The 13,394-nt window shown below is 42.8% G+C and overlaps 1 protein-coding gene across 6 annotated transcripts in view; it reads right to left on the bottom strand.

The window, feature by feature from the left end:
• The window catches only part of TENM4 (teneurin transmembrane protein 4), a 615,630-nt gene extending 602,783 nt beyond the window's left edge, over positions 1–12,847 (bottom strand). For all 6 annotated transcript variants that reach the window (XM_087756918.1, XM_087756912.1, XM_087756914.1 and 3 more), the window contains exon 1: positions 12,635–12,847. The gene's annotated coding sequence lies outside the window, so the exon portion shown is untranslated. The remainder of the gene's footprint in view (positions 1–12,634) is intronic.
• Positions 12,848–13,394: the final 547 nt, after the last annotated feature.

Here is a 13,394-nt window from a genome sequence, read left to right as displayed (position 1 = left end):
ACTTATGAGAAGAGGGCAAGGTAATGAAAATGTTCCCTACCACTACACAGTGCGTAGTCTCAACAAGCACAGAGAAAGTCAGTGCTTGCCATCCACTCGGGAATTCAACTTTGTCCAGATTTTATTGAAGACCCTTCTCAGATAGAGGGAGCAGGTAACATGGTTGAAGGAATAAGAATCATAGAATCATAGAATGCTTTGGAATGGAAGGGGCCTTTAAAGGTCATCTAGTCCAAACCCCCTGCAATTGTCAGGGACATCTTCAACTAGATCAGGTTGCTCAGAGCCCCATCCAGCCTGGTCTTGAATGTTTCCAAGGACGGGGCATCTACCACCTCTCTGGGCAACCAGTTCCAGTGTTTCACCGCTCTCATTGTGAAAAAGTTTTTCCTTGTGTATAAGGAGCTCCTTTAACTTCCATGCTTGAAGTCTGGAGGTACAACTCTTTGCCACCAATTACCCTCTTTCAAAGCAATTCACTCAGGTGCTTATGTTTAGCTGGGATGAATCAGGGCTTGAGTACACAGAGACATGGCAAAGTATGTTGCACTCAGTGTAGAGGTGACAGCACTTTCCCCACCATATAATGAGGGACCTATAGCAGATATTTTAACCTGAGGGTTCTGCGGAGCCAACTTCCACTAGCCATGTCAGATATACTATTAACACTGTTTAGGTTTAAGGATCTCAAGACTATGCCAGTTAGTACTGGTCAGATAATAATGATGGGATGCTTTGTAAACAAAACTTTATCTTCTATTTTTAAGGACAGAATAATCCAATGGCAATTCCACAAAGTAAAAATTAGATGCCCTGACTGCCCAAAAGAGCTATTTTCAAAGGTCACATACATTGTTAATAGAAAGCTGGAATAACAGCAACAAGAAAACTGTGAAATATCCAATATCTTAGATAGAAAAACAAATATCAGGTTATAGACAACAGAGGCATGAGGCATGATCCCAATCTATAGAAAGTTCCCTTTCAAGGCTGGATGTCTACTTGCAGATATCCAGTAAAAGCCCACACATTAATTACAAAGGGAAAAAGATAAGAGTTCAATTCATTTAGTTCTTTTGTTCTAGGCATTTCATGGCTGTCAGTCTGAAATTTTGAAAAAGGCCCACATTGAAGATGACCCTATAAACAGGATAACTTGGGACTTAAAAAAAAAAAAAAAAAAAAAAAGGTATACTTCCCCCACATATGGTTCTAACAGATGTGCTTTTAAATTACCGTTGGGACATAATAATGTTTTTTGAATGGACTGAATGTTAAATAGTTGGCTCCTCCTATGTGACAGACATTAGCGCTCAGTGGTTTAAGCAGAAAACTCCCCATTTGTGTCTTTAGCTGGCATGTACTTCATTTTCAGCCCACGCTGGTCAGTATGATTTAATACCTTGGCCTGATGTCCTTCTCACCAGCAAGAGAAAGGATAAAATAGGATTAAAGAAATGAAACAAAACAAAACCAGGCAACATCCCCCCCCCGCCCCCCAGCAGACAATGCCAGGCTGCTGCATTGTTCCTTACACAACAACTCCTGCAGCCCTGCAATGGAAACTCACTGGAGAGGAGAGCTGAGGAAGAAAAACGTTAAATAATTCAAAGCCACTAACATCAAGTCTGATGTAGGTATAAAAATAGTTACAAAACACCACTCTACATGTTTTCATTATGGGAAATTTGACTTACTTGGAAACATCAAGAAAACCCCAAACCTATCACCCTCCCAGCCTCATACGCTCAATTAGTCCAGCAGTCAAAATGACATCCATTTCCAAACCAGCCTTCAATTTTCATGGCCATTTCATGTTTCTGCACTGGGGGAGCCAGCACAGTTCCACAGCAGGAGTGAAAAAGTCTGATCCAGAGCCCATTAAAACCAACGGGAGCCTTTGAATTAACAGTAATGATCCTTGGATCTGGCCCTGGTTTAGGTTAAAGTGTTGCGGTGCTTTGGGGATTCAAGCAAGATTGGATGTGACCAGCTTTTGTCATCTCAAAAAATCTTTGTCGCTGGGAATGTCCACTTCTAAATACTCAGTCTGTGAGAGCAGTGCACATTTTAAAAAAAGGCCTTCATGAAATATTCAAGGAAACATGATGCAAGGTGAGCTACCATATAGTCTGTGGAAAGTTAAGTCAAGGTATTTTCATTTGAACAGAGGGAAGGAGAGAGAAACAAACAGGAGTATTCACGGATGAAGACTATGTGCCCCCCCCCCCCCCCATCTGATCCACAGCTTTGCTGGAGCTGGGTGTGGGGAAATGAAGTAGTAACTGACCAGTAAAAAGTATCCTGATTTTTTTTTTTTATTTATTTCATGCACAGCAGAGATGTTACAGAATTTTCAGCCTTCTATGCTCTGAAAGGGGGAAAAAATCCCAAAAGAAAAAAAAAAATCAAACCATCTTCACTGCACAGAGCACAGCAGAGCATCGGCTGCAGCAATCCAGCTCTTGCACCGAAAGAGCTGGCACAGGTCCCTCCATTCCTGATATTCCCCCATTTCCTCACCCCCAATGCCGCCTCCCCAAAAGATCTACTTTTCTTCCCTAGTATCAGCTTCTAACATCACCTTCTTTCCTGTTACCATCTTCTCAACTAGACATTTGCTGTCTGACAGTCTCTGGAGAAGATATAAAAAGCCAAAATAAATAAATACATAAAATTCAACAAAGCATTAATTATGCAGAAGGTATAAAATAATACAAAACTAAGTGATGCAGGTGTACTATAACGTTGTTCTCCGGAGCCCATGATCAGCAGTGTTTGGCACAGAGCACCACAAACAGATGACATTTTAAAGCATTTGGGGGGTATGCAGGGATGTAAGCAATGGTTTGTAGCTTCTGTATGAGTCATTTGTGCATCCCTCCAATACCAAGTAATATTGTGAACAGCACCAGCAATAATAAGCTATAAAACCCAAGCCCTAAAGCAAGCATTGTTCAGGTAGACCCAAATGCCCATCAACACGTCTTTAAGTGACAGACAGGTGGCTTTGTCTGCTCACACTTTCTTGTGACATAAAAGCAAAAACAGGAGAGTATTGAAAGTTTCCAAATCCTAGGTGTCTTTGTAGGGCATCATAAAACAACATGGATTTTAGGATAGGAAGAAGTGAAATTTAGGAGACGGAGATGCAGGGGAAACATGTCAGGCTGTGAGAAGATGGTCATTAAGTTGTCTCTGGGTTCAGGACTCAGGTGCTCCAGCGTGGATGAAGTGAGGGGCATAATCTGCTGTTTGAGGGAAAAGCAAATGCTTGCTAGAAAGAAGCCTAAGGAAAAAGACTCGGTTAGATGCTGTCGACGAGAAGCAAAAACATTTGAGCCTCAGTCAACTTCACAGTCAGATGTCACAAGACAGACAGGCTGGTTGTTCTTACTGGATATTAAGTGTATTTTTTGGTTATATTTTTGTTCAGATTATCCCCAGGACAAGAATAAAAATCAAAATGAGAGCCTTTTTCATTGCTGGGCTTTCTGATTCTCTCTTGAAGCCTCCAATCATTACACCACAACCTACTCTCACAATACTGAGTAACTAGCTGGGTGATAAAAAACATCAGATGAAATTCAGCATCAATAAAAGCAAAGTAATGCATAAAGGGAAAACCAGTTCTAACAATACATACACAATGTGGGCTCTAAATTAACTGTTACCATACAGGAAGGTGTCTGGGGAATCACCATGGGATGTCGTCTGGAAATATTGGCTCTCTGCTTGTGCCAGTCAAACATGCAGGGAAAATCTTGGAAATGTTAGGAAAAAAATAAGACAACAAAAGGAGAAGAATATATCAGGATGGTGCTGTATAAGCTAATGATGCATTCCTGTCTTAATGCCACATGCATTTTTGGTCAACCCATCTCTAAAATATAGAATAGGAAATATAGAAAGACCTTTGCAGAAGAGATGAAGTACAGCAGGAATTTTCAGCTTGGAAAAAAAACAAAAAAAAGTGGGAGGAACAGAACTCTATTAAATCATCATGCCTATAACCCACAAAGTAGGAGTCACCTGATGAAATTACCAAATTGTGAGTTTACAGCAGAACAGAAGACTTTTTCACTCACTGCATGATTTTAAATTTTGAGACATTTTTTACAGGATATTGTGGCCATCACAACTATACACTGGGTTCAAAACGACAGAGGACAACTGCTTGAGTGCCTACTGAGCAGGACGGTCCAAAAGACTGTCCTGAAAATAGAAGAGTGTAATGAAAAGCTGCACTCTGTATTTTAATATGAATAAAATTAGGCTTCATTTCAGCACAATACAACTGCTGTAAACAGTTGGCAATCCAGGAAAAATCTCCTAGCCTAAAACCTCATCACCTCCAAAAAGCTGTTTGTACCCTCTCCTTTCTCCCTTCTCAGCACATGCTTCCACCACATTGATTCAATGTAAGTCACTAACTCAGCAGAAAAAAAAAAAAAACAAAATGCCTAGCACAAGGCGGAGCTAGTTTTCTCCTGCATTGATGAATTAAATCATCAGACATATTCTGAAGGAATGGAAGGAGAGGAGCTGGGGAGAGAGGACATTGGGAGGGGAGAAGAGGGGGAGAGCAGGACCCCTCTCCTTCCATGACAATGGGTCCTGAGGTTGGCTCTGATGTGAAACTACAGCCTTAGCAGCCACTTGTGATGATGATAAAAAAAAGAAAAAAACTGATCACACAAATAATACAATTATCTGCTCTTTCAGTTCCAGGGGCTCCTTCCCCCCCCCGCCCCTTGTTTTTTGGCTGTGATTTGCAATAACAGTTGCTGTTACAAGACAATGTTGTTATATTCAATCAGAATTCGTCTGTCAGAAGGACCATGAACCCGAAGGTGGGATACATGGGAATTTGTGTCATTGCTCTGTCAATGCAACATCTCCTGAGATTTTTTTTTTGTTTTAATCCCATTTTATAAATCCTTCAATGTTGTATCGCTTTGATGCGGCTTTGTGGGATTCTCATTAATTGTATTCACTTTTGTTTCCAGGAAGCTTGAGATTTCATCATCTGCTAACATATGCTGAAATGCATGTGTCAGTTTTATAATAAATTTCCAATGTATAAAAATATCTATAAAACACACAAACACAAAATTAGTTTGTAACAAAATCTCAAGTTATCTGTTTATTAGGGAAAGGCAAAGTTGGTAGTGCTGTCAATTATGGGAAGAGCGAGGCAGCTTTAATAATAAAACAGCATTCACAGTTTCTCATAACTATACTAAGCAAATTGTTTGGGCTGAAAATTTCCATGCCAGCTGTCTGCCTCAGGCTGAAGTTTTTTGGAAAATTTCAGTCAAAACAGTGCAGCAGATTCTGAGAACAAGGCTAGGGAAAAATATGTTGTTTTACCCATGTTAAAAAATGCCTTTAGCCTTCTCTCTAAAACCTCCTCTGGGATCTCTAGGACTTTAGAGGAAGGACTTGAAATTTGCCTGAGAGATAACTGTTTTTCTTTTAATGAATTTTGTGTGAATCCTTATGAATTTGGCCAAGTTTAGACATCTCTGATAAAAACACTGTTGCTACATGCTCCTGGGTGCATTTACCAGCTTCCATCACTTAAATTTCTACCTCTGTGGGACTAAACAAGATGCTTTGTTCTGTGGGATGTGCCAGGTCTGCATCCAGGTACCAGAACTGAAACTGAAGATGCTCTCCAGTGCTCGGAGATGATCAGTATGATCCCCAGCCAGGAGGAGCTGAATGAAGTTGGGGTGAGAGACCTGCAGAGCAGGGATTAGAGGGATGAAAATGGGATTACAGAATAGAGCTGGAAGAGGCGGGAGAGGACCAGACTGACCAGGGTGGGCTGGGAGGGATCTGTTTAGGGGAGCAGAGTACTCTGTTAAACCAAGCAATGATGATCTGTTAATTTAAGCTATTGACACGTACAAACACCAAAATGATGCAACATGACAAAGCTACTAGCTTTTGCAAGACTTACTTAAAAAAAAAAATTCCAACAAAGACTAGACTAACAGACCAATAATAAGATTTAAAAGTATATATTGGAGACTCAGAAATTAAGAAAAAACACAATGAATGTTGCCTTAATCAAGCGCCCTGTCTGCTTTCATTATGATGCAGTCATTATTCACAAGACTGTGTTTTATCCAAGCCAGCCTGGAGATGAAGCAGTGAGAATGAGGAGTAGAAGATGAAGTTTACGATCCCTGTCTCATATGTTGCAGAGCTGGAAGCTCTGTAGTGACTAAGCAGAGGACAGAGGAATGAGGACGAATGTGTTTCAGATTAAGGCAGCTGAACGATGCCCCAAGACTGTGGGCAACGTTGGGCAAGTCACTTCAACCCAATATTTCATAACTGTGTGGAAGCTAAGTATGTTGCAACCTCTGGATGATCATCTTGATAGCTCAGAGTCTGATCTGCTTATGTGTCGAACACCCACAACCGCAATTAAAGGCCGTGTGAACTTTGCTTTGCTTTAGCACCGTAAATAAACCCCAATCACAGCTCTGTCTGCAGGAATGCATCGTGAGATCGGCTCTTGAGATTATTCTCTGCTTTCTAGCACAAAAATCTGTGCCAACGCCAAAAAGCTGATCACACCTTAAGCCCAGCCACACAAAGGGCAATTTTCTAGAAATAGCAGCATTTGCCTGTTCCCGGCCGATGGGATCTGTGCTGCGCCAAGCCCAGCCAGCCAATACGGTGTGCATCAACAAGCAGGAAGCAAATTCCCGCATCTCTCACACTCCATCAGTTTTTCCAGCCACTTCTGGCAGTTAATTCTGATGGCTTTTTGACTAACCAAACTCTCCCTTCCTATTCTTCATTGTGTCACACAGGTGAGGACAAAATGATTTTCAGCATCCGAAGACACAGAGGCAGTTCAAAAGGAATTAGTAGAATATTGAAAACTTTCCATTATAAAATTTGGGACTTCAGTTCATTTAAAAGATTGAGCCATTTAAGTCCAGGGCACCCAGTGGAAGAGATCGTTTATGACCTGGTGGCCTCCATGTGGACAGATAGTACCTGAAGGCAGTACTCCTGCTCAGGAAGCGAATCCTGGCTTCTCTTTCCCTCCATACAGCATGATATAGAAGACCAAGACTGTTTTTATGCATGGACACAATATTCCTCAGAAGGCACTGCCCTAGACCAAAAGTTTTAAGCAATCTTAAGATTTTCAGTGCACTTACTGGAGTCTGAGGGGGACAAAACAGAGTGTGAGCCCTTATTTCATATACAACATAGGGTTGAATTAAAACAGTAAAAATAAGATTTAATCCTTCTGTTTTCTAACTTTTGAATGTTTAACTGAGCAACCTCCAGAATACTTTGAAGACTCAGTGTGTGCAAACGCATGAGCAAGCAAGCGATACAGCTTCAACTCAGTGTTTAAAGAGAAAACTGCACTGAATAATCACCTAAAACCTAAATCAATGGGCAGCGAGACGTCTCCTGCTTTCACGTTTGCTATTGCTGCCTGGGTAGCACATCTGCCACCAGTGCCTTAGTGGTAGTTACGGTGGTGAAGCAGGATTCTGGACTGCAGTGGTTTTCCTAGACTGTAGCAAATACTACTTCACTAAAGCCCGAGGAGATATCAGTGAAATCTAATTGAATCATCCCCATTTAAAGGGACTGATAAATGCGATTCAGCAAGCTCCTCCACCTTAATCGACCACCAGCAACTCCTCTCTTCTTCTTCTTCTCTTCTCTCTTTTAAAAAACCAAGGATATGTCACATCCTAGAAAGCAAGTCTTACTTGGAATAGGAAACTTAGCTGCCAGCCCTATTCTGTTTCATAGTGCATTTTCCTCCTTCTGGCTGCCAACACACTGGAAGAACATAGATTTCCGTGTCTGCTGCTTTCACGGACATCTTTACATTCAAAAAAAAAGCTCACCTCTGCTGATACCCATCAGGACAATATGCGATGAAGTCTGAATCCCTCTACAGCACAAACAGCTTTGTTCACAGCACTTTGGTATAAAGGCGTAAGGTTTTCGGTGAGTAAGGCTTACACTTCCCAAGAAATTTGAACTTTCTGTAAGAAGTGCTTGTCACTGCATATAGCCAAGCAAACGTACCCTCTTACTCAGATTTAAACTCTGCCTTTAAAGATGCTCCAGGAAGAATGATTCAGGACAGCTGGCAAAAAAAAAAAAAAATATTTCTAGGAAAATTATTTGACTATCTGCACAGCGATGGTGAAATGACACAGAGGAATGCAAATCATGCATTTATTCCTCAGTAAAAATATAAGTCCCATAGCCACACTACAGCACCACTCCTCAAGCTATACTGATATAATTAAGATATAAAATTTCTCCATGATTCTTTTCCCTGTTAATCTACAGCAAGGAGGAAATATATATATATTTATAATTTTAAAAATATTTAATTACAAGACTTTTCCTCTGAAATATATTGGTGAGGGATCCACAAATACCCAATTCACTGGCAAGTGGTGCACGTTACGCTGTCAGAGTGCCCAGCAATGCCAATCTGTCAGTTCAAAGTAGAAACAGAATATTTTAGCTTTTAGTTACAATAAGCTGATAGACCTTGTAACAGGGCAGGTAAAACTCAGTCTTTAAATCTGAATTGACATTGATTTACAGAGTTTCATCTCCTTGAATCAAATCTGAGAGAGAGTTTCAAGCCTCTTCATTTTTTGATATTACAATTACACATTTCTTAAACACAGAAGAGTTTGCTTTAAAAAGAAAAAATAAAGTCTCAAGTGCCTATGGAGATGATAAGATAAAAAGAGAAAGCGGTGTTAAAGAAGATATCAAACGAGTAAGTTTTTGTTTATTCATCTTTCTTAATTCTTCTTTTTCCCCCCATAAATTTTTAAAAACACTTTGATTTGAAATCCTACTAAGAAACCACGTATGTCATGCAACATTCATCCTGCCAAATCTCTCTCATCGTGCTATTACTGTAATATTTGTAACTTTTGATCTGGAAACATCAAGTTACGTAAGATCATAGTTCTGCTCCTTGCAAGGATGTGATTCTACCAGAAAATGAACCAGTGAAGCGGGAATTCGAACAGAACTGGAAATGACTTTCCCAGGGAAAACGTAGTTTTGCTTAAGCATCTCAGCTATTTTAAAGTGCAAGAACTAAACGTTTTATTCTCCTGAGCAGAGAAATGGTAAAATACCAGGTTAAAAATAATGAGAGTGGGGTCTTAATTGGAATAGTGTACATGTTGTAGAGGGAATGAAATAACATTTTAATTATTATGCACTCCAGGAAACCAATCAAATAAAATAAAAGCAAAAAAAAATCCTCACTTTGTAAAACAAAAGAGAACAACATTTTCCCTTGCCAGTGTACTGTCTGCTCACCAAAACAAAAGGAAAGTATCTAATTTAAATGAGTCAAGTAAAATCATTACACTACAAGGACTTCAAAAAACCACAGTCTTCTCTGAGCAAATCTCACTCCTTCCCCAGACCCACCGAAACCAGAGTGACGAATCCCTTTTTCCATCTATGTAGTAAAATAAATCATCAGGGGGGTATCTCCCCTCTCTCCCCAACCAAAACCAGATGAGCAGTTTTACTCTCTTCTCTCAATGATTTTTCGTTATCCTTTAAAATCAGAGAAGGCAAGTTCTTCCCAGAAAAGCCTTTCTAAACCAGGACCCCTTGCTAATAAAAAAGGAAACTATGAAGTTAACTTCTGCACCCCTTTTGCCTTTTCCCCCTTCCCCTGCCAAAGACCAGCCTGAAAACCTCTTCCCACACCAAAGACCCTCTTTCTCCACCAAAACATGAATTTTTTTCTCCAGGTCGCTCAAATCAATGACAGATCAATTGAAAAATTTCCTCCTGTAAAGATGTGCACACATGCACACACATATGTACGGGAAGGGAGGGTGAGGCACAGAGGCAGGAGTCCCTGCAGAAATATTATACATCTTAGTGCAGTGGCAATAACTCCCAATTCTGGTGAGTTTTTTTGGCGGGGAAAAACCGAAACACGTTGTCTGCAAAGGCACCTCCTCTCCCTGCCCCAGCCGTGGGTGCAGACCCCCTTCCCAGGGTGGTCCAGTGCAGAGCAAGGGTCCTGGTCTCTGGGGACAGCACAACTCAGGTAACATTTTCACGTGCCTAGGAAATGCCTGGCCATACATCACGACCTCACGTTCCCTTCCCTGTCCTGTTCCAAACCTGCTGGAAACCAGCACAGAGCCTAATTTTTGTTGCCCATGCACTGGCTTGGGAGTCATATTTTAAGGGATCATGGCAGCGGGGAATCCTCATGGCCACAAAACAGCCCGCACCAGCAAGGACTGATCCAGCAGCGTAGCATAGTCTGGGAGCTGGGAATGTAACAGGGAAGGGCAGCTCGCAATGGCCACAAAACAGTAAATTCCTACAGCCTTGTAACACAGGCAGAGCCAAGCGAGCTGCTTTGAAGGCTTGTCTCACTGCAAAACAGAGCAACAGAGATGCGTCTTCCTACCTTTATGCCCCCCACCACACACACCTCATACTAAATATGTATATATATATACACATATACATACACACTCCTTGTTTTTTCCACCCAAGACTATAAAAGTGCTACAGGCTGAGACGCCAAGTGGGAGGTGCCTGGTTCTGAAAAGGCCAATGAAATAAATTAAATACAAATCACTGGCTCAGCCCCAGCGAGCTGGGGAGATGTTGGGGTTTGCGATGGCCGATACCCTGCCTTTGCCGGACCCAGTGTGTGGCTGGCACATGTGGGCTGCTGGCATAGTATAGGTGTAAATGGTAAACCTTGGGTATTGCAGGCACATATGGCGCACATGTTGGGAGCAGAGCACTTTCCATAGGAGGGGAGGGGCCACCTTACTAGTAAGCAATTTTATTAGGGTCAGCAAAGCAGAAAGAAATCAGGTTGGGATAGGCTGGGAGCTGCCAAGTTCTCCTGCCCAACTCCTACGCCCCAGAGCAGGGAGCAGCACACTAACAACTTGCCAGGCTACAGCAGAAGTTTACCTCTAAAAAGCACACAACTTCCAACTTCAAAGCTTTGCTCTCCTTTTCTCATTTTATGTCCCTCCCTTCACACGGGAGTTTTCTCAGAAAATAAAAAAAAAATAATGCAGCTATAAATGTAAGATGAGACTTCACTGCAAAAAGTTAAGAAGGAAGATGGGGTGGAGGTGGAGAGATAATTTTATAGTTTGATTCAGGGTTTTGGTGTTTGGTTGTTTTGGGTTTTTTTAATCATAAAGAATTGAACTTTCCTGGAAGAGCCATGAGCAAATGCATTTGAGATGCAGAAAGGTCTTGTCTATCTAGTCAATAAGTATTTAGCTAGCTCTGTTTTGGCTGTATGAAAAACGTATTTCAGACTGTGTATCCCATAAGACAAGGAAGACCGTGGCATAAATATGTATTTTTATTTTTTTTTTTCAAATCATGTGCTTAGATGGTTGTAACCACTGCAAATTTCTAAGCATGGTCATGGTAAAAAAGAGTAAATACATCCTGCCTCATGAATACATGAAGTTTTTTTTAATTATTTTTTTAAAGATTTGGCATGCCTTAACTACTACTTATTTTGAAGTAAAATATCCCAGATATTTTAGACCAAGAAAATATATATATTTTTAATCAGAACAACTACCAAAAAACAAATGCCCTTTGGTAGCTGCCTGTTTTTATGTTCAACAGCCAAAATTTATATTTCAAAATGCAAATTGCTGAGCCTGCGAGCACGAGTCTGAACCACTGCATTTCTCCCAGGCACTCTAGCATCTTTTCTCAAACGCCACACTGTTTGAGGGGGCTTTTAATACTGGCAGGGCATGGCTGGAAGCAGGGCTTTAACATTTAATGCCTAAGAAACCGAATTGTCACTCAAGTTGCAGTCAAGTGTATTTTTCATATTTTTGTTGGAGGCAAACCCACCCTCCCGTGGAAAATGGGAGACCCCTTCCCCATCCCCATCCCTGACTCTATCACGGATCCAAATGTAAACATACACAGACACACACACTCCCACCACGCACCACCCTGCAGCAGGACATGGGGACGGGGCGGGGGGTTCAGATAGAGCAAAAGGAGCTTTGTGCAGCTGAGAAATACCGAGGCACTTTATTTTTTTTTTCTCTTCTTTCTCCCCCCCACCCTCCCCGCTTTTACTATTACATAAATAACACCGATTGATCTTAAAGCTGCATCCTTGCTCCAGTGCTTCCAAATCTGCACTGCTGCCTTCCCCCCAGCACAGCCGCACCGCTCGGGGTGCAGGGGGAAGGGCTGGGGGGGGGGGGGTAGGATGGAAGAAGCCACCCCAAACACCCCCTGGAGCAAGGTCTTGCCAGGCTGAGAGTGGCTGGTCCCCACCGCCCCAGCCAGGAGCCTCCAGCAGCATCTTTGCCTCCTGCTGAATTGCTGCAAACTGTGTGCGGAGGGAGCAGCAGGGCTGGGATGCGAGGGGAGAAAAAGCAAGCTGGGCAGAGGGAGGGATGGTGGGGAGGAAGAAAAAACAAGGATTCAGGGAGCTTCTCCCCAACCCCAACCCGTGTGCCTGTTTGCTTGGTGGGAAGAGGAAAGGGGGAAGGGAAAACTGGAGGGAGGCGATCGCACAAATGCACTTTTCAGAGCAAAACGCAAAGCTTACCATGTCTGCAGGCTTCCCCCCACCGAAATGCCACTTATGTGTCCAGCGATCCCAAAGTGGGCAACTACAGCCAGACACCGGAGCTCATCTCAGCAGGCAGCTCGGCAATACAGCACCGCCACCCCCAAAAATCAAAATCAAAATAAAAAAAAAAAAAAAACAAAACCCACAAAGAACAACAAAAGGACCGGTCCAGCTTCTTTCCTGGCAGGAATCGTCCCTGGTAGGACTGCCCAAAATAAGCAGCTGCAATCCAAAGGCTTTATTTAAAGCTCCCCCCCTCCTCCTCCTCCTCTCCTTGCCTCGCTCTCTCTCTCCCTCTCTCTGTTACACACAGAGAGAAAGAGAGACACACACAGGTTACATGAATGGGAGGCAGGAGCCGGCGCTCCCGGGCTGGGAATGACAGGCACACATGGGCCGGCTGCCGCGCACCGCCGGGCGGCTCGCCACGCCACGCCACGGCTCGCCACGGCTTGCCACGCCACGCCACGGCGTGGGCACGGGGGTGGCTCGGGCACGGGCATGGGGACAGAGTGCGGGTGGAATGGGTATGAGGAGGAGATGGGGATGGGGAGGAGATGGGAATGGGCATGGGCATGGCACGGGCATGGCATAGGCATGGAGCGGAGGTGGCATAGGCATGGAGCGGAGGTGACATAGGCATGGGCATGGGCATGACATTGGTATTGTATAGGCATGGGGCAGGGGAGGACACAGTCATGGGCATGGCATGGACATGAGGAGGAGCTGGGGATGG

This window comes from Nipponia nippon, unplaced genomic scaffold, assembly GCF_047370975.1.
Source record: "Nipponia nippon isolate SJK-2023a ecotype South Korea unplaced genomic scaffold, ASM4737097v1 scaffold_2, whole genome shotgun sequence".
Classification (NCBI taxonomy): domain Eukaryota; kingdom Metazoa; phylum Chordata; class Aves; order Pelecaniformes; family Threskiornithidae; genus Nipponia; species Nipponia nippon.
Note: the sequence above shows the minus strand (reverse complement) of the source record. Positions and strands in the feature narration are given on the sequence as shown.